General features: G+C 34.6%; 1 long non-coding RNA gene across 2 annotated transcripts; it reads left to right on the top strand.

The window, feature by feature from the left end:
• Positions 1-1,720: 1,720 nt before the first annotated feature.
• Positions 1,721-21,733, top strand: LOC140954331 (uncharacterized). 2 transcript variants are annotated; one of them, XR_012167494.1, is made up of 3 exons: positions 1,767-1,882; positions 1,969-3,601; positions 21,022-21,733. It is a non-coding gene; the product is annotated as an uncharacterized lncRNA (long non-coding RNA). The 2 variants fall into 2 exon arrangements; XR_012167493.1 differs by lacking the exon at positions 21,022-21,733 and having other exon boundaries at positions 1,721-1,882; positions 1,969-4,822.
• The last annotated feature ends 236 nt before the right edge of the window (positions 21,734-21,969 follow it).

Below are 21,969 nucleotides of genomic sequence, written 5' to 3' on the forward strand. Positions count from 1 at the left end.
AGCAAAGTGACCTAGCCAAAAAAAAAAATGAAAGAAAAAAAAAATACATTGTTCACTATTTAGATGAATAGTGTTACCTCTCCAAGAAAAATTCAGAATTGCTTTGATGTATGTATTTTAACATTGTAATTAAGTATAGCTAATCTTACTAATAATCTCATGGAATATATCCTAGAAAAAACATTGTTCATTGCAAGTGAGATCATTGATCACTAAGATAGCATGACAACAATTTTTCCTTTCATATAAAAAATCATCAAACTAGTTATTGGGAGACAGTTGAATCAAAATAATTTATTGTAAAGTTTTTTTTCTTTCAAATGACAATATAAATGTTTTATCATATTATATTAACACATTTAAAGGGTTGTATGAAATATCCAGAGTGGAAGTAGGCTAAAATTTCTATTGGAAAATAGACGGTTTGCAAGTCTATGCTCAAGTACTTTGTACTTTTTATGTTGTAATTGTTATCTTATTAGGGTCGGCCATTGTCTACGAACTATTTCTATTAGTTTTTATTCTTTATTTTTCTTCAACCTAGCTGGTTCCAGTTCTAAATTGATCCATCAAGTTAAACCAGATTTTAAAATTATAATTATATAAACCTTTTTAATGGCAAAATTATTGACAACAAATCCAAAATGTACTAATCTAACTCAGATTTTAAGCGTTTATTTTTTCATTTTTCAGGTGTTCATCCACGGTCCCTGTCAGCAGACTCAGCGACCGTGCTCGCATGTTTTCTCCAATGTGATTCTTTTTCTACCTCTTTTACCAATATGTCCATAAAAAGTGCACCAACACTGAGACATCACCAGTTCAATCACAAAAACACCAAGTAATCACACGCGCACAAAAACACCGGGAAATGCCGAGACATCGCACAAAAACACCAAGACATCACCGGTTCTAATTAAGACATGCCACAAAACACCAGGACATCACCAGTTCTAATTAAGAGCACACGAAAAGAAGAAACAAAATTGAAATACTGAGGCATATAAGAGAGTTTTATGTTAGGTAAAGTTTAATTTCTCAAAAGCCAAAGCAATTTCATCGAGAATATTATTTCATGATCTGAAAAAATAGATAACAAGAAAATATCATCTAAAAATGCTTCCATGAAGGCCACAATGTTTCATTTCTTATAAAAAGAATAGAGATAGAAGATCACACACATATATAATTTTTATTTTTATATGTTTTTTGAAATTATTTTTAGATCAATACCTCTTATTTTTTTTTAATTATAATTTTTTTAAAATGATAATTATCTTTATATAAATTTATTTTCTAAAAATCAATTATTTTTTAAGTGTTTTTTTTTAATATGAATATCTAAATCAATTTATACACTAATTTTATAAATTATAAAATTAATAATTACATAAATTTTTAATAGTATCGAGAAGACTTAAACTTATATCTATAAAAAAACAAATCTAAAATCTTAGTATTTAGATTTTAAGATTTGTCTTTTTCATCGTGTAGTAACCCCCGGTCCCCTGTTAGCAGACTCCGAGACCGCGCTCGCATATTTTCTCCAATGTGATTCTACCTCTTTTACTAAAAATATGTCCACAAAAAACACGCGCACAAAAACACCAAGACATGCCGAGACATGGCACAAAAACACCAAGACATGAGCAGTTCTAATTAAGACATGCCACAAAAACACCAAGACATGATCAGTTCTAATTAAGACATGGCACAAAAACACCAAGACATCACCAGTTCTAATTAAGAGCACACGAAAACACCAAGGCTATAAAGAGCACCCAAACCTTGTTATACATACTTACATCTCCTTATTCACAAAATTAAGCATCCTCTCTTGCTCTGCTAACTTGTCTCCACCTGCGTTTCCTCCTCAAATTTGGTAATATTATCAATGCGATCTCTTTCTAATCTCACTTGAGACATTACTGCTTTTATTTTCTTCTAATTAATCATTCCTTTTTGTAGTTAATTTTAAGCCATGGATGGTTACATCCCACACCCCCCTGCACAAGACTTGGCCACAGCAGGCTACTCCTCAGCTGCTAAAGGAGGGCTTGCTGGTGTCCTCGTCATGCTCCTTCTTGCTATCGTATTTTATGTGTTCTTCAAGTGCCGAAACTGCTCCATGAAATTTGAGATGGATGTTGAAATGCAAGAAAGGAGCGTCCATGCTGCTGCTGGGACATAAGACAATGAGATTCTTCTAATTTTCCAATATTAATGTTTTCGTATTAAATACTCTCGGGCGTCTCGACCCTTTGTTTTTGGTTTCATCATCTGTATTGCTGCAGATAAATATTTGGTCTCTTTTCTCATAATAAAACAATTCCAGATAATTTGTACCTTTTATGGTGTGGATTTTGTGGGATTGTTTGTTTTTTTATTTTAAAAATATTTTTAAGCCACGTCTAAGCTTCTTATTTGCTGGGGCTTGCTTTAGGAGCTTTCTTTTTATAGTCTCTTTTTAACGAAAAGAAGGTCGTCCTTCGGCTGCTTTCGCTTCTTCTTCTTCTTTTCGCTCAACTTCCGCCGCTGGTGGAGTTACTAGCGGCGTGGTCCTGGACGGTTGCGTTGGCTGTCGTGATAGCATGAGTCTGTCGGAGTTTTCGCTTTTCGAGTTCTTTTTTTTAGGCTCCTGGCAGCTGGATCGTTTCGTTGTTGACGGCTATGCCGTGGTTTGATGGTTTTATTGGCAACTGGTTCACTGGTTGTGTTTATTTTCTCTCTCTCTCTCTCGAGAGAGAGGTGAGAATTGCTAGGAGAGATGGGTTGCGGTGGTGGTCCGTGGGTTTCAGTGCGTTAAGTGTGGGATCGGTGCCAACTCCATCTCCTCTGCGTGTTGATGAAGGCGGTTTTTCTCGTCGCTATCCAACGAGGGATGCCCAGTATTTTTGGCTTCCGTTGTTGCGTTGACTCCCGTGATCGCTTGAGTCTGTCGGAGTTGTCGCTTTTCCTGTTTTTTTTTTTCCCGCTCCTGGCAGCTGGATCGTTTCGTTGCTATCGGCTATGCCGTGGTTTGGTGGTTATGTTGGTAACTGGTTCAATGGCTATGTTGGTGTTGGGCGTGCCATGGCGGAAATGCGCTGGGCAGTTGAGTGTTTTTTTTAGAAGTAGATGAGAATTGCCAGGGGAGATGGGTTGCGGTGGCGGTCCGTGGGTTTTGGCTTTGTGGAGTACAGAGGCATTAATCTTCTACTACAAAGAAAAAAAATAGCAACCGCGACCTGGAGGAAGGGAGAGACAGAAGGAGAATAAAATTATCGACCTTGACTGGTAATTTTCTTTGATTTTCTTAATGGATCTTTGAATTAATTGTTTATTATTACCTATATTGGTTGGTTGATAGTTCCTCCCCGGTGGAGGAGTGTTGCAGTGATGGGGCATGCTAATATTATGTTTTATCAACCGATTGGTTGAATGAAATGAATTGGCAGTCTATGGAAGCCATGCTTATTTTAATAACTGATTGGTTGGTAGCTCCTCCCTTTCTTTCGTTTTGATTTTTTCAAAGTAAACAAACCAATGACATGCAATGGCAGAAATTCATTCTAGCGAGAATGGCCTTGATACTTCTTTCAAGATATCAATATCTCCACAGGTTAGGCTGTTCATCACGGTTCTGTGTTTTTTTCTCTTCCCCGAAGTCTGGTCACGCTCTTATGCTATATATGCTCCTTTAGCTGTGCTGTTTTGGATTCTTAACTCGATCAATTTTATTTCCAGTGGGAAAAGGAGGTGAACAGGGAGCTGTGAGCTCTATCAAGATCTATATATGGTTTGCTGTGTATGCTCAATCTCCCTAAATTATTATTTTATCTGCTAAAGTTTGCCATGGAAATCGACTCCAACATGGCATCATAATTGATAGCAGCCAGCAAAACTTTGACCTCTAACACGTTTATTTTCTAACAACATCGATAGTTTTGTCATTAAGTTTCAATCTTTTTTATTTGGTTAAGGTGTCATCGCGATTGCCTTATAATTATGTTCCCTGTGTTCTTTTTTCCCCTGGCATGTGAGGAGTGAATTTTGGGCTTTTGAGTGAGAATTCTATGTTTTTTTTTGTTGAATTTAGGATTTTCAAGAGCCAAGAGTTTACTTGACTGAGATCGCAGACCTGCTGATTATGGCATGGACTATTCTGGACAGAAATAGCAGACCATGCCTTCAGGCTATATATTCTGTGCTTCTTCTTCTTTTTTCCAACAGAAAAGATAGCAAACAAGATCTGTGGCTGCTGTTGGACCGGGGCATCCATTCCTTTTCTTTCTGAGATTCATGTTGACAGATTGTACAATCAAACACAAAATGCTTTATTCAGTTTCTCGATCACAGCCATGATTAAATTCTGCTTTGTGTCCTGTCCATTGATCTGTCCACTGTGTTCATCCCTTTATTTTTGTTTTTTGTTATCTTTGCATTGTATTGACATTGAAACCATTGCTCACATCCTATCTTTCTTCTTTCCTTTTTTTTTCTTGGATAAGGTTCGCAGATACATGAGGTGATTATGGTGCCGTGGTGATCACATAGTTGGCTTGCTCGAGATCAACAGCAGAATTTCCATTCTGTTGGTTTTAAATGAATACTTTGACAGCTACTGTTATGGAGATGGATCAAACCACTTAATTTTTGTAAGTACAATGTAATTACTTTTCGTTTTAAATGATCAAGGAGGTTTACTTTGGATCCAGTCAACCTTTTGGTTTTTCTGTGTATGAGACATGTAATTGCTTTAAAGGATCTGAAGCAACTCATAAAACTGATTTGTTGTTTCGCTTTTCGATTTTGATGCGAAGAGCTGTATTTGGTAGTTTAAGACATGATTGAAATGCATGTCAGGTCAGGTCGATCTCCTAAAGCAACAATCACCAGTCAATTCATGGCTATCCAAAATGCAAGAAAACTCGAGTTTTTTCAAGTTATCTCCATATTTTTTAACAAATTACAGTGACAGTTTCACTTTAAACCCTAATCACAATTGAAATTGCCAAGTGATGGATCGGACATATTTTGTATTTTCTTGAACGCTCGCGATCACAGTGGCTAAGACAACAGAAAAACTCAGCAAGAAGTCAAGGCCTATATATAACAATGAGAACAGATAGAGATTTGAATATTTAAATAAAGTAATAGAAATGCATCAGTGCCAACTAATAGTAAAAACATAGCAGGCATCCTCACCAAATTTCAATTATGCTCGACAGCTCTTATATGAGAAAGTAAACGTGAGGAATCAATATGGAATTCCTTGAGTTGCATACCAAAATTGAAATCGTAAAAGAACATTTTTCTGCATTTTGATTCTTCTTCTTTCAAATATTATTTTTTTCTTCTATAATTTCCTAATTTAGATATGTAAAGGTCTTGTTTTTACGAGGAAAATGTGTACTGGCAGCCAAGCCTAGCTTAAAAAAAAATATAATCAAAGTCCAATAACAGTCCGTTTTGTTTTGTTTTGCATAGAAAATAAAACAATCACTTATGAAGGTTTCAACGAATTGGTGGCCTTGTTTCATCATCTCATCACAAATCCTATTTAGTATGAAGCATAAGATATTATTGAAATGTTTTGCTTTTAAAATCTTTAAAAACACCTGTCCTTAAAAAGAATCTCTCTCTCTCTCTCTCTCTCTCTCTCTCTCTGATAAAATCAATTTAGTTGTCTAATATTTCATAAAAAAACATGTGATCCAATCAGTTTTTTTAATTGAATATTTTGGCTTAAAATCTAATTCTTTTTGTTTTTTAGTCATTGGATTTAAAAGAGGATAGAGTTGTTGAAAATCAAATAGGAGATAGAAATTTACTAATGATATTTTTTTTATAATGAAACTAGTTATTTTTTTTTATTTTAATAATTTTTATTTGATGATGAAAGTTTTTTTAAAATATTGTTTTTTTTATTTTTTTTGAAAAAATAGATTGTGCTTGAATTTTTTTTTTCTTTTATCTTACACTAGGACATTTGAAGCTCTACATCGCTCTCTTTCTTTCACGTGGGATAACATGTGTGGTACTGTTACAATGATAGTTTATTGTCTGCCACCCAATCCTTTCCCTTTTCTCTTCTCTCTCCCTTCCCCTGTTAAATTTTGTGTTGGCCATTAAAAAAAAATATAAACCATATCATCATTTTATGACATTTCAAAGAAAATAATAATTATTTAGAAGAGGCTATATATATTATTAATTAAAAAAAATTAATTAACCCTAAGGGGTAGATAAACCTGTCAAACTTTGGATTTTCTCCTTAATGATCACAAGTTCGAGCTTTCTTTGGACTACTGTAAATTTACATGGTCGTTAATTTTAAAGCTCATGAGATTAGTTGATATGTTTAAAAGCTGACTCGGATATTCATGTTAATAAAAAAAATTAATTAAAAAGGTGGTTTAATTGATTAATTAAACGTTTTGAAATCAACATTAATTATATCTGCAAATTAATTGATAAAGGTGGAGTGGATTATAGGTTATGCGAACCAAAAACTTATGTCCTTTAGGTGTTTGATCAAAGTCTAATAGAGGCTGAGGATAATGCGGTGGGATTCTGATGCCTTCAATGTGATAATGTGAGAGTTCAGTGTAATAACTGTGGACAGGGGATTGCAATTATATGATGATGCTTGTAAGCTTGCTTCTTCCATGTGCAATTTTATGGTGATGCTTGTAAGCTTGCAAGTATCTTCAACTCTCTCTCTAGAAAAAGAAAAAAAAGAAAAGATTTGTGCTCAGAATAATCAAAGAGTTCTTGAAATTAAAAAAATATATTCGATACATTTTTAAACTCTTAAACAAAAAGTAAAAGCATTTGCAACATAATACTAAAAACATGCGAAAACTCTTATTTTCATTCTCCATTCTCTTTCGATTTTAAATAACCAATATTTATTACTGGAGGAGATTTTATTCTCTATCAACATATATATATATATATATATATATAGTTTAATTTTATTTATATTTTTTTAGTATTAAATTTATTAGAAATTAAATTTTATATTTTTATATTTATTTTTTATGAGATTTTTGTTAATAAAAAAATTAATTAAAAAGTTGTCAGTGTTAGAATTTGACCATAAAATTAATTAAAAGAGAAAGGAAATTTGGTCGATGCCTAGTTTAATTAATTAATTAAACCTTTTGAAATCAACATTAATTCTATCTACATGAATTAAGTAAACTATTATTCTTCCAAAAGATTCAATAAACAGTGAAAGGACGAATCTGATGGCTTGTCTTTGTAAAGTAACGACAGACCAAGCGTACGAGGTAGTACGGTATCTGTATCAAATCCAGGTATCTGGATCTAACATTTATGCCTGTAATAAATGATGCATTTTCTGTCCTTGTCTAGATTTTGTCTGTTAGAAGCTGACTCAAAAATCTGTTTTACAATTTATTTTTATTCAAAATATTTATAAAAACATTTAGAGATTACGACAAACTTATGACTTTAAAAAATAAAAAAAAATATTCTAAAAACCAAATTCAACCGGAAACTAAAAATCAACCTGAGTTCAAATCTATTTATTAATAAATATTTAAGGTATAAAAACACTTAATATGAACTCTTCTTATCAAATTGAACAATTTTACACGAAATTTTTTAATTTTAATGGTTTAAATCGGTGTCAATAACAAGTTTTTTTTTTTTACTGTCGAAATTTAGCGACTTCTCTCTCTCAATCAAGAACACAGAAATAATAAAAATGAATCCATGTACCAAAATGGAGTTTTTTAAAAACTTACGGTACACCATCTATATCTGTCATGTTATTCATTTAGATCCCTTCTCTTTTAATCTTATTTTTTTCATAAAAATTTAAATTTAATTGCTTTTTAAATAGTACTCATGTCCATAAACAAAGTCTAAGAATAAAAAAAAACAAAACAAATTTTTGTAGAATGATTGGTATACAGTAAGTTTCCCCTATTTGTTTTTACGTTTCAAAAACATTTTTGAAAAAAATTAATTTTTTTTATTTTTATCTTTACTTCAAATTAATATTTTTTTGGTATTTTTAGATTATTTTGATGTATTAATATCAAAAATAATTTTTAATAAATAAATAAAAATATTATTTTAATACATTTTCAAGTAAAAAATACTTTGAAAAACAATTAGAATCACATTCTTAAACACAGCATAATAATCCATCGCATTACTATTTGCTTATTCATTTATTTTGACAGTGGCTTTGAATTTTTGGCAAATGAGACTTGTATTTTTGGCTGCGGGATCACGACATGTGTGGGACCAGTTATGATCCAAGATGGTCACACCAACCTTGGTCACAATCAAGGTTATCAAAAATATTTTTTTTAAAATAACATGAAATATATAATATAAATTCAAATTGTAAATTTATAAAATTATAAGTAAAATATTTTAAATAATTATATATTAACAATTTCAATCAAGTAGTAATTAATAATATAACATAATTAAAATAAAAATAAAATAAACAATAAAAAAGTTCAAATACCTTTATTTTATTTACATTGATTCCTTTACTTCTTAGACAAATCGACCCATTTACTTTTTTATTTACAAGAAACAAGTCCCTTCAAATTTTGATAGACCATTTAACATTAACTACTCCAAGGGTCAAGCATGTCAATTTACAGCTTTTATTATATATATTTGGCAGCTAAAACAGAGTAATATATCAATTGATATGTTAATAGTTTACACAAGAAATTATGAAGAATGAATAGGTATTTTAATTTTACGGAAATAAAATCCACAAATAACTTGAATTGTTAAAAAAAAGTTATAATAATTATAGTCAAAATCAAGCCTTTGATTATCAAATTGCACAAGTTTTGCATGATATAATTTTAAAAACAATGAAAATGTTAAGGTACATATTACTATAATACACAATTTTATATTTTTTTCAAACTCGTAAAATTAATCTGATTTTACCAAGTTTGAACGAGTTTAACCAGTTTTACTAATTTTTAAATTTTAATTTAATTTAACATATTATATATATATCACACATAAGATCATAAAATTTTAAGAACAACATTTTTTTGTTTTTTTTTACAACATTGTTCACAGCCGCGCTCATGGTCAATGAAAGAAGAAAAAAAAAGCATTTTGATTTTTTAGAGTTCCGACAAAAAATCTAGCTGGGCACGACGTCCTTGACCAACACGTGGGACATGCCTTTGGCTGCATCTGTTATTTGGGTGTGGTTTCCTTTCAAGAGAGGATGCAAAGAGTTATGTTTGGGTGTGATTTTTTTATATGCAACTCAACGAAAAAAAGCCATTTTAAGAAATAAACAAAATTCTCGAAAGAACAAGTGACGAAAGAAAGAAAATGGTAACCAAGTGCATCCTTGGAAGGGGGTTGGCGCAGCAGTAACAGGTTCTCTTTTTGAAGAAAATTACTACTGTGAGACTATTGTTAATTTTCCATCTCAAGAAATTAAGAAATATTAATGTCCAATTATAATGTAAGAAAACTTGTATTCCTTCAAGACTAATAAAAAGACAATAAAAATCCCATTATTATTTTCAAAAAGAAGAAACAAAATTGAAGGCATATAAGAGAGTTTTATGTTAGGTAACATTTAACTTCTCAAAAGCCAAAGCAATTTCATCGAGAATATTATCTCACGATCTGGAAAAATAAATAACAAGAAAATATCATCTAAAAATGCTTCCATGAGGGCCACAATGTTTCATTTTTTATAAAAAGAATAGAGATAGAAGATCAAATATATATATTTTTTATTTTTATATTTTTTTTGAAATTATTTTTAGTTCAATACCTCTTATTTTTTCTATTTATAATTTTTTTAAAATGATAATTATCTTATATAAATATATTTTCTGAAATCAATTATTTTTTAAGTGTTTTTTTTAATATTGTCGATACACGACGTCGGGCGACAGCTCCGCTCATTTTTTGTTTATTTAACAAAAAAGATTTTGTTTAATTGGGGGAAATGAAAATTTTATTGGAGTCGCCATCTAGTAATTTGAGGGAACTAGAAATCCCAAATTAGACACTAGTTCCAAAGATTCGGGTACTGGGTTAGTTATGATTAAGGGAAGGTAGACACCACCCTTAAAACATCATTTCAAAATAAAGATTACCCTTACTTGTGTGTTTTTTATTTGATTTAAATGCTATTATATTTTGAGCTTATTTGCAATTTTGTTTTTTTTTAAAAAAAAAAATAGTTAACGTCGGTCCCTAAAAATAGGAGACACGTTAAAAAATGACATCAGTCCCTAAAAATAGGAGACTTGTTTAAAATATTGACGTTTAACCCTAAAAAGGAGATTTACGTCTAAGTTACAAAAAAAACTATGGACATAATCCATATTGGTATTTAAACTTTTGACATCGGTCCTTTTATGAAAAAGGGACGTGTCGATGAACAATATTTGTTTATAAAATTATTTTTATATCGTTGAGAAATGGGTATCCCATATTTGAGATTTGGGCATTTGGACCCACGAACGATAACATGATAGGATGGGTGTTGAACCCGCGTTGTTATTCCTTTCTTTTTTTATTTTATTTTTTTTGTTTGTTTTACAACATGCAAGAAAATTTATATACAAAATAAAAAAATGTTAGAAATCTAAAAAAACAATTACCTAAGTGACACAGTATAGGTAAAATACTGAAATACCCTCGGATCTATCGGAAATTTACGAAAATGCCACTGGCGGCGCGTGTGGCTCACGCGCGGCTACTGTTGGTGGCGACGAGCTTGTTATTGGTTTATGCATACTTGTTATTGGTTTCAAATTGTTTTTTTAAAATTATGACGAGGAACAGACCAGATCAGATTCTCTTAAAAAAAAGTTCTCACTTAGGACTCCAAACCTACAGGGACTTGAATCGATTTAGAGGAGAAATTTGATGCCATGTTCTGATGGCAAACAATCCCCTTCATCATGTTGGTTCAAATATGATCTGGTAAAAAATTCCTCAATAGTAATGGTTTTTTTTTTTTTTTAATCTCACACTTCCTATGAGGATCGGTGGAGATTTAATGAGAATATGAAATATATATATATGTTAATGCATTGAAATTTGTTTGTGTCCTAAAAGGTATATCCTAATTGATAGGATCTAGCTCATAAGATTTGGCTCAGTTTATTCTAATCTTAAAGATATTTTTTTGGTTCTTAGATTGCCCGAATTACCCATGGGGTAGTCGGCCTCTTAACCTTATACAACATGAGTATGAGAAGAAAATTCCACAATACCCGTTGCATAGGGCGAGTTACAATCCAAGCGAAAGTCCAAATGAGCATCAGTGGACATAAGTCACACTTGCCACCTGAATCTTTCTTTTCTAATCTTCAAAAGGACGAGCTCGGGTCCAGAGCTTTTATGGGTTCACTGTGAAGTGTGTGAATACACAAATAAATAACATGCATGCATGTGTAATTAAAAAATGAAATGATTTACAATTGATATTGCATAAAATAAATAGTGCAAATAAAATAAATACTAAAAAAAAAATAGCAATAAAAAGAAATGAAAAGCACACACAAGCAGTTGGTTCAACCCTAAGTCCCCAGCGGAGTCGCCATTCTGTCGATACACGACGTCGGGCGACGGCTTCGCTCATTTTTGTTTATTTAACAAAAAAGATTTTGTTTAATTGGGGGAAATGAAAATTTTATTGGAGTCGCCATCTAGTAATTTGAGGAAACTAGAAATCCCAAATTAGACACTGGTTCCAAAGATTCGGGTACTGGGTTAGTTATGATTAAGGGAAGGTAGACACCACCCTTAAAACATCCTTTCAAAAGAAAGGTTACCCTTACTTGTGTGTTTTTTATTTGATTTAAATGCTATTATATTTTGAGCTTATTTGCAATTTTGTTTTTTTTTTAAAAAAAAATAGTTAACGTCGGTCCCTAAAAATAGGAGACACGTTAAAAAATGACATCAGTCCCTAAAAATAGGAGACTTGTTTAAAATATTGACGTTTAACCCTAAAAAGGAGATTTACGTCTAAGTTACAAAAAAAACTATGGACATAATCCATATTGGTATTTAAACTTTTGACATCGGTCCTTTTATGAAAAAGGGACGTGTCGACGAACAGTATTTGTTTATAAAATTATTTTTATATCGTTGAGAAATGGGTATCCCATATTTGAGATTTGGGCCTTTGGACCCACGAACGATAACATGATAGGATGGGTGTTGGACCCGCGTTGTTATTCCTTTCTTTTTTTATTTTATTTTTTTTGTTTGTTTTACAACATGCAAGAAAATTTATATACAAAATAAAAAAATGTTAGAAATCTAAAAAAACAATTACCTAAGTGACACAGTATAGGTAAAATACTGAAATACCCTCGGATCTATCGGAAATTTACGAAAATGCCACTGGCGGCGCGTGTGGCTCACGCGCGGCTACTGTTGGTGGCGACGAGCTTTTCAGGTGAGATTTATGGCCAACCGATGGTCGGTTCTGGTAGATCTGAGGTCAAGGATTCTGTTGGTGGTGGTCTCGACGTCCGTTGATGGCTTACGAGGGAGAATCGATGACTTGAAGGTTCGGTGGCCGACGAAGATCGCGACCTTTTTCCGGCCAGATGAGGCGGCGAAAACGATGAAAACCGCCGGGGTTTTGCTTTAAACCAGGGTAGCTACCTTTCTGTGGTGGTGCAGAGGCTTGAGATGGCCGGAAAGTGGAGACCGGATGAGAGAGGGAGTCGCTGGCGAGAGGAGAGAGATGTTCTGAGATTTCCTACGATGTGAACGCGTATACGGTGTACCGGTGCCTCTGAACACTGTGCGCCGTTAGATCTCGGATGAAACGATCGGATGGCTATGATTGGCTAGATCTGCTGTTGATCGGACGGTCTGGATGAACTGAGCTTTGATCTGGTGTGGCGTGGTGTACCGAAAGCTCGGTACACCTGATGACGTGGCGTAACCGGATCAAATCTTGAATTATTTCAAAGGCCGAGATGTGTCGGGATATATTTGGTATTTTTCAAATTGTTTTTTTTAAAAGACAATATCCTACTCTCCCGAAGAAAAACTAAAAAAATGTTAATAGTATCAATCGATTCTTTCTTTTTTTTTTCTTTTCTTTCTCCCCCTTTGCCCTCTGCTCTCGTGGCTATTTATAGCCAATGAGCAGGGGACAACTCATTAAATTCTGAAGAAATAATGCACCGTCGGCAACTAACTTATCTATCATAATTTTGTTTTATTATATATAATAATAAATATTTACATAGGTAAAACTAAAAATTCAAATCAGTATTAGAAAAAGCCCGTTTCAACCAAAAAAAAAAATGGAATACCAAAAAAAACATTTGATGGGTATCGACCCGATGAACCGGGTTTTGGTCGAAAATGACGGTTTTGACCCGAGACAGCCCGAAACTTATTTTTTACCCTGGTCAACATGGTTTGACCCGTATTGACCCGGTGAACTCGGTTTTGGTCAGAAATGACGGTTTTGACCCGAAACAGTCCGAAACTCATTTTTTACCCTGGTCGACATGGTTTGACCCGTATTGACCCGGTGAACTCGGTTTTGGTCAGAAATGACGGTTTTGACCTGAAACAACCCGAAACTTATTTTTTACCCTGGTCGACATGGTTTGACCCGTATTGACTCGGTGAACTCGATTTTGGTCGAAAATGATGTTTTTGACCCGAAATAGCCCGAAACTCATTTTTTACCCTGGTCGACATGGTTTGACCTGCGGTTGACTCGAGAAAAATATATTTTTGAATTTTAAACTTTTTTTAATTTTTTTTTGGATTTTTATGAATAATAATAGAAATAAAATAATATTCAAGAAAATCTTTGTGAATCCAAAATTGGGTTACAACCAAGGTTGTTAAAATCGCGATTCAACTCGTAAAATCGTACGTTTTTACGAGTTGATGTAGGCTTTACGTGCTAAATCGTTTATAAAACTCGGAATCGAGTAAAATCGGGTCAAAATCGGGTAAAATCGTTAAAATCGGGTAAAATCGCTTAAAATTGCGATTTTACACCCGATTTAACGATTTTGCTCGCAGGAGATAAAGAAGCAACTCAGCTGCCAGGTGTCGCCTGCCTATTGGCTTCACCAGATCACAAGCATTTCTCAATTCTCATTTCACCGAAACAATCAGTCTTCTCTCTTCTCTTCAGATTCACCGTTCACATTCAAAGAATCAGAACACAAAAAATCCCTCAAATCAAAATCCTCGGCCACTCAGTCTCTTCATCTCTTTCTCTCAGCCAACAATCAGCCACCGTCCACCTCCACAACAGTCCTCGCCGCTCATCGTTTTTGTTTTTCCACCATCGACGGCGTCATTTTCAGCAGCCACCGTGAGAACCAGAGTCCACACAACAACAACGGCGTCTCTCCATTCTTCACCAGGTAAGTTATGTTTTTCTTGTTTCATCTCCTACAAATATTCACTGGTTCTTCACCGTGATCATCACGACGTGATGTGTTTTATTTTAAAATCTTTTACTTGGAATCTTGTCTTTTGATCTGCAACTGCTCAGCGTTCTTTGATTGAATTCGCAAGCTCCATCCTTGACTGCAACATTGATCTGCATCTGCTCAGCCTCGGCCCTCGGTGCTCACTGCTCAGAACAGAGGTAAGCTGCTCTCCAACCGTTTCTTACCATGCCTCGTTTCTTTATAGTTTAATGATGATAATTGTTAAAGATTAATATGTTGATTCAAAGCTTTTGTGGCTCTGTCGGTCTGTCTAATGTCCATTGTTGAGAGATTGCTTGTGAATTTTAGATTCAAATGTAATCGTGCGTACTGCGTTGCTGCTGAATTGTTGTGTGTGACTGAGTGACTCTGTTTTAGATCAAAATGTTATAAATGTAATCGTGCATACAGTTTATTCAATGGTATTACATTATTGTATACTGTTCTTGCATTATGTATTATGTTCAATCAATTAGTATTATGCATTTATGCTGCTGCATTGCTTCTGTTGTTGAGTGTGTACTAAAATCAAGTTTGTAAAAATGTTTGGATTGATTACAGATTTACAGGGCTGATTTGAATTGATTATTGAATTGAACTTATGGCATCTAGAAAAAATTCTTCTGGTAATAGGCTTGATGTGGGATGGCAACATGGGATAGATATTGATAAGAATTCTAGAAAAGTTCAATGCAAGTATTGTCAAAAAATTATTAGTGGAGGTATTTTTCGTTTTAAACAGCATTTGGCTTGCACTCGTAAGGATGTTGAGCCATGTCAACAAGTACCAGAAAATGTTAAGCAGATGATTTTAAGTGTTTTGGTGAAAAATCTAGAAGCAACTGAAAAGAAAAGAAAGGCCCTTCAATATAGTGCAAATGAGGATGATGATGATGAAATAAAAGAAATTAGCTCCAAGGACAAAGGAAAAAGAGTAGCTAGTGGGAGTGGAAGTACACAAACAACCCTAAATCAATTGCTAAAAAAGGATATTAGAGAAGAGGCATGTCGACAAATTGCAAGGTTTTTTTACACTAGTGCAATTCCATTTAATTGTGTAAAAAACCCTGAGTTTCTTAAGGCACTTGAATTAGTTGCAAAACATGGGCCAGGTTTTAAGCCTCCATCTTACTATGATATTAGAGAGAAGTATTTGAAGCAAGAAGTGGATCAAACAATGAATTTGCTTGAGGAGTACAAGCTAGAATGGAAAAAAACTGGTTGTTCAATAATGTCTGATGGATGGACGGATAAAAAAAGACGTTGTATTTGTAACTTTTTGGTTAATAGTCCTAAAGGGACGGTTTTTTTGTCATCGGTGGATACTTCTAATATGTCCAAGACTGCTGATAAGGTATTTGAGATGTTAGATGCCATTGTAGAGAGGATTGGGGAGGAAAATGTTGTCCAAGTAGTCACCGATAATGCTGCAAATTATAAGGCAGCGGGACAATTATTGATGGAAAAAAGAAAGAGTTTGTTTTGGACACCATGTGCTGCCCATTGTATTGACTTGATCTTAGAGGATTTTGAGAAGAAGTTAGAGGTTCATCAAGTAACTATTGCTAAAGGGAGGAGAATCACCTCATATATTTATTCAAGAACTATTCTTATTTCCATGCTAAGGCACTTTACGAAAGGAAGGGATTTGATTAGGCCTGCTGCCACTCGGTTTGCTACTGCATATTTGACTTTGGGATGTTTGAATGATCATAAAATGCAGTTGATGACCATGTTTACTTCTAAACAGTGGAGTTCATGTCGGTTTGCAAGAATAGAAGAAGGGAAACGAATTCAAAATTGTGTTTTGGACAACAGGTTTTGGCATGATGTTACTATATGTATTAAGGCAGCGTTTCCTCTAATTAAAGTTCTTCGATTAGTTGATTCTGATGAGAAACCAGCTATGGATTTTATATATAAAGCAATGGATGAAGCAAAAGAGAAGATACAAGTTAATTTTGGTTCTGTGAAAAAAAGGTATATATCTTGCTATTTTTTATTTCAAATGTTGTTATTTATTACTATGAATCTCATATATAAAGTAATGATATTTTTATTGTTTTTTTTTTTTATATAGTTATATACCTATATGGAATATTGTTGATGCAAGATGGGAACTTCAACTCCACAGACCCTTACATGCAGCAGCTTATTATTTGAATCCTCATTATCATTATAATCCTAATTTTAAGGTTAATGCCAACATTAAAATTGGATTATATCAATGCTTAGAAAGGATGGTGCCTAATGCAAGTGAAAGGTGCAAAATTGACTTGCAACTTGAATCATTCAAGGATGCAAAAGGATTGTTTGGCATTGAGGCTGCCAAGACAGCTAGAGATAAAAAAACTCCAGCTCAATGGTGGGATTCTTATGGGGATGAATGTCCAGAATTACAAAGGTTTGCAATCCGAGTTCTAAGCTTGACTTGTACTTCATCTGGATGTGAGCGTAATTGGAGTGCATTTGAAATGGTAAGTTCTTTTTATTTTTTATTTTAAAGGTTGAAATATTTGATAAAAATCTTATAAATTTGAATTGTTTATTTAGGTTCATACAAAACGAAGAAATCGTTTGCACCAGAGAAAAATGAATGACTTGGTATTTGTAATGTGCAATTTGAAATTGAATAATAATCAAGTCAAAAAGCAAGCTGATGATTTTGGTGTAGAAGATGATCTTTCATCTGATGATGATTGGATAACCGAGGGAGAAAAACATTCAAATATTGATTTGCTTGGTGCTATTGATAGTGCAACACGAAGACAAAATGGTAATGAAGATGAAAGTGATGAAGAAGAAATTCCTAATGATGCTGAAATGGAGAGTCATGGTACTGAAGATGATTTGGAGATTCAAATTGATGATATTGGTGTTGGTACTAGTAGTAGCACTAATGCTCATAATATTGGTGTTGGTACTAGTAGTGACACTAATAATCCTCTTGATGCTAATGATATTGATGAATGTCTGAGGAATAATGAGGAAGATGAAGGCAATGAAGCTGGTTTTAGTTTACATGACACACCAGCAGATTATTTGTTTTAAATTTGTTAATTATTAGCTAATGAAAAATTATTTAAATTATGTATGAATTTTTATTTGAACCATGTATTTTAAGGTGCTTGAACTATGTATGGATTTTTATTTGAAGCATGTATTTGAAGGTGCTTGAACTATGTATGTATTTTTATTTGAAGCATGTAAAATGTGCTATGAATTTTTATTTGAAGCATGAATTTTTTTTTTATGTATTTTAAAATTCCTTACGATTTTACGATTTTACGATCCGATTTTACGATCCGAGTTTGTTCAGTGCTTTCCGTGCCGTGTCAAAATCGCGATTTTAACAACCTTGGTTACAACAAATATGAATATCAAAATCAGTTTATACACTAATTTTATAAATTATAAAATTAATAATTATATAAATTTTTAATAGTATTGAGAAGACTTAAACTTATATCTATAAAAAAAACAAATCTAAAATCTTAGTATTTAGATTTTAAGATTTGTCTTTTTCATCGTGTAGTAACCCCCGGTCCCTGTTAGCAGACTCCGCGACCGCGCTCGCATATTTTCTCCAATGTGATTCTACCTCTTTTACTAAAAATATGTCCACAAAAAAGTGAACCATCACCGAGGCATCACCAACAAAAACACGCGCTCAATCACACGCGCACAAAAACACCAAGACATGCCGAGACATGGCACAAAAACACCAAGACATGAGCAGTTCTAATTAAGAAATGCCACAAAAACACCAAGACATGATCAGTTCTAATTAAGACATGCCACAAAAACACCAAGACATCACCAGTTCTAATTAAGAGCACACGAAAACACCAAGATGACCAGTTAGTTCTATTTAAGGGCACCGCACCCAAACCTTGTTATACATACTTACATCTCCTTATTCACAAAATTAAGCATCCTCTCTTGCTCTGCTAACTTGTCTCCACCTGCGTTTCCTCCTCAAATTTGGTAATAATATCCAATGCGATCTCTTTCTAATCTCACTTGAGACATTACTGCTTTTATTTTCTTCTAATTAATCATTCCTTTTTGTAGTTAATTTTAAGCCATGGATGGTTACATCCCACACCCCCCTGCACAAGACTTGGCCACAGCAGGCTACTCCTCAGCTGCTAAAGGAGGGCTTGCTGGTGTCCTCGTCATGCTCCTTCTTGCTATCGTATTTTATGTGTTCTTCAAGTGCCGAAACTGCTCCATGAAATTTGAGGTGGATGTTGAAATGCCAGAAAGGAGCGTCCATGCTGCTGCTGGGAAATAAGAAGTTGAAGCTGATTAAGATTCATACAATGAGATTCTTCTAATTTTCCAATATTAATGTTTTCGTATTAAATACAGATTCATCAAGGTAGCCATCCATGAAGTACTCGGGCGTGTCGATCCTTTGTTTTTGGTTTCATCAGCTGTATTGCTGCAGATAAATATTTGGTCTCTTTTCTCATAATAAAACAATTCCAGATAATTTGTACCTTTTATGGTGTGAATTTTGTGCTGGAGTTGGACTGATATCATCCATTAAAATCGTCAAAGCAGATAAGGAATTGTGGGCTTTTTCTTTAATTTTTTTTTTGTGGGTTTTAACCACGTCTAAGTTTCTTATTTGCTGGGGCTTGCTTTAGTAGCTTTCTTTTTATAGTCTCTTTTTAACGAAAAGAAGGTCGTCCTTCGGCTGCTTTCGCTTCTTCTTCTTTTTTTCGCTCAACTTCCGCCGCTGGTGGAGTTACTAGCGGCGTGGTCCTGGACGGTTGCGTTGGCTGTCGTAATAGCTTGAGTCTGTCGGAGTTTTCGCTTTTCGTGTTTTTTTTTTTTTGTGGGTTTTAACCACTTCTAAGCTTCTTATTTGCTGGGGCTTGCTTTAGAAGCTTTCTTTTTATAGTCTCTTTTTAACAAAAAGAAGGTCGTCCTTCGACTGCACTCGCTTCTTCTTCTTTTTTTCGCTCAACTTCCGCCGCTGGTGGAGTTACTAGCGGCGTGGTCCTGGACGGTTGCGTTGGCTGTCGTGATAGCTTGAGTCTGTCGGAGTTTTCGCTTTTCGTGTTCTTCTTCTTCTTTTTTTTGGCTCCAGGCAGCTGGATCGTTTCGTTGTTGACGGCTATGCCGTGGTTTGGTGGTTTTATTGGTAACTGGTTCATTGGTTGTGTGTGTGTGTGTGTGTTTTTTTTTTTTTTTTTTTCCTGTTCTCGAGATTGAGAGAGGTGAGAATTGCTAGGGGAGATGGGTTGCGGTGGTGGTCCGTGGGGTTCAGTGCGTTAAGTGTGGGATCGGTGCCAACTCCATCTCCTCTGCGTGTTGATGAGGGCGGTTTTTCTCGTCGCTATCCAACGAGGGATGCCCAGTATTTTTGGCTTCCGTTGTTGCGTTGACTTCCGTGATCGCTTGAGTCTGTCGGAGTTGTCGCTTTTCGTGTTTTTTTTCCCGCTCCTGGCAGCAGGATCGTTTCGTTGTTATCGGCTATGCCGTGGTTTGGTGGTTATGTTGGTAACTGGTTCAATGGCTATGTTGGTGTTGGGCGTGCCATGGCGGAATAGCGCTGGGCAGTTGGGTGTTTTTTTTTAGAAGGAGATGAGAATTGCCAGGGAAGATGGGTTGCGGTGGCGGTCCGTGGGTTTGGCTTTGTGGAGTACAGAGGCATTAATCTTCTACTACAAAGAAAATTTTTTAGCAAAACGTGACCTGGAGGAAGGGAGAGACAGAAGGAGATTAAAATTATCGACCTTGACTGGTAATTTTCTTAAATGGATCTTTGAATTAATTGTTTATTATTACCTATATTAGTTGGTTGATAGTTCCTCCCCGGTGGAGGAGTGTTGCAGTGATGGGGCATGCTAATATCTATGTTTTAATAACTGATTGGTTGAATGATATGAATTGGCAGACTATGGAAAGGAGCAGGACATGGAAATCGAAGCATTGGAAGCCATGCTTATGGATTTAGAGGTGCTCCTTCCCTTCTTTCTTTTTGATTTTTTCAAAGTAAACAAACCAATGATATGCAATTGCAGAAATTCATTCTAGCGAGAGTGGCCTTGATACTTCTAACCATCGCTTCAAAATATCAGTATCTCCACAGGTTAGGATGGCTGGCTGTTCTATCATCATGGTGCTGTGTTTTTTTCTCTTCCCCGGAGTTTGGTCACGCTCTTATGCTATGCTCCTTTAGCTGTGCTGTTTTGGATTCTTAACTCGATCAGTTTTATTTCCAGTGGGAAAAGGAGGTGAACAGGGAGCTGTGAGTTCTATCAAGATCTATATATGGTTTGCTGTGTATGCTCAATCTCCCTAAATTATTATTTTATCTGCTAAAGTTTGCCATGGAAAACGTGTGACCTCTAACACGTTTATTTTCTAACAACATCGATAGTTTTGTCATTAAGTTTCAATCTTTTTTATTTGGTTAAGGTGTCATCGTGATTGCCTTATAATTATGTTCCCTGTGTTCTTTTTTCCCCTGGCAGGTGAGGAGTGAATTTTGGGCTTTTGAGTGAGAATTCTATGTTTTTTTTTTTTTTGTTGAATTTAGGATTTTCAAGAGCCAAGAGTTTACTTGACTGAGATCGCAGACTTGCTGATTATGGCATGGACTATTCTGGACAGAAATAGCAGACCATGCCTTCAGGCAATTCTGAGCTCTCTTTTTTATCCAACAGAAAAGATAGCAAACAAGATCTGTGGCTGCTGTTGCACCGGGGCATCCATTCCTTTTCTTTCTGAGATTCATGTTGACAGATTGTACAATCAAACACAAAATGCTTTATTCAGTTTCTCGATCACAGCCAAGATTAAATTCTCGATCACAAAATGTCCATTGATCTGTCCACTATGTTCATCCCTTTATTTTTGTTTTTTGTTATCCTTGCATTGTATTGACATTGAAACCATTGCTCACATCCTATATTTCTTCTTTCCTTTTTTTTTCTTGGATAAGGTTCGCAGATACATGAGGTGATTATGGTGGCGTGGTGATCACATAGTTGGCTTGCTCGAGATCAACAGCAGAATTTCCATTCTGTTGGTTTTAAATGAATACTTTGACAGCTACTGTTTTGGAGATGGATCAAACCACTTAATTTTTGTGACAAGGATCAAGCAGGTTTACTTTGGATCCTGGCAACCTGTTGGTTTTTCTGTGTATGAGACATGTAATTGCTTTAAAGGATCTGAAGCAACTCATAAAACTGATTTGTTGTTTCGCTTTTTGATTTTGATGCGAAGAGCTGTATTTGGTAGTTTAAGACATGATTAAAATGCATGTGAGGTCGATCTCCTAAAGCAACAATCACCGGTCACTGCATGTACCATGCAGTCCCCCCCCCCCCCCCCCCCCGGCGTATCCAGTCCCGATGTGCCAGCATGTTGTCACCTTATGAAAAATATAGTTTTTTTCCATCTCAAGAAATTAAGAAATATTATTGTCCAAGTAAAATGCAAGAAAACTCGAGTTCCTTCAAGTCATGTCTATGTTCTTCAA

This window comes from Populus alba, chromosome 12 (assembly GCF_005239225.2).
Source record: "Populus alba chromosome 12, ASM523922v2, whole genome shotgun sequence".
NCBI lineage: Eukaryota > Viridiplantae > Streptophyta > Magnoliopsida > Malpighiales > Salicaceae > Populus > Populus alba.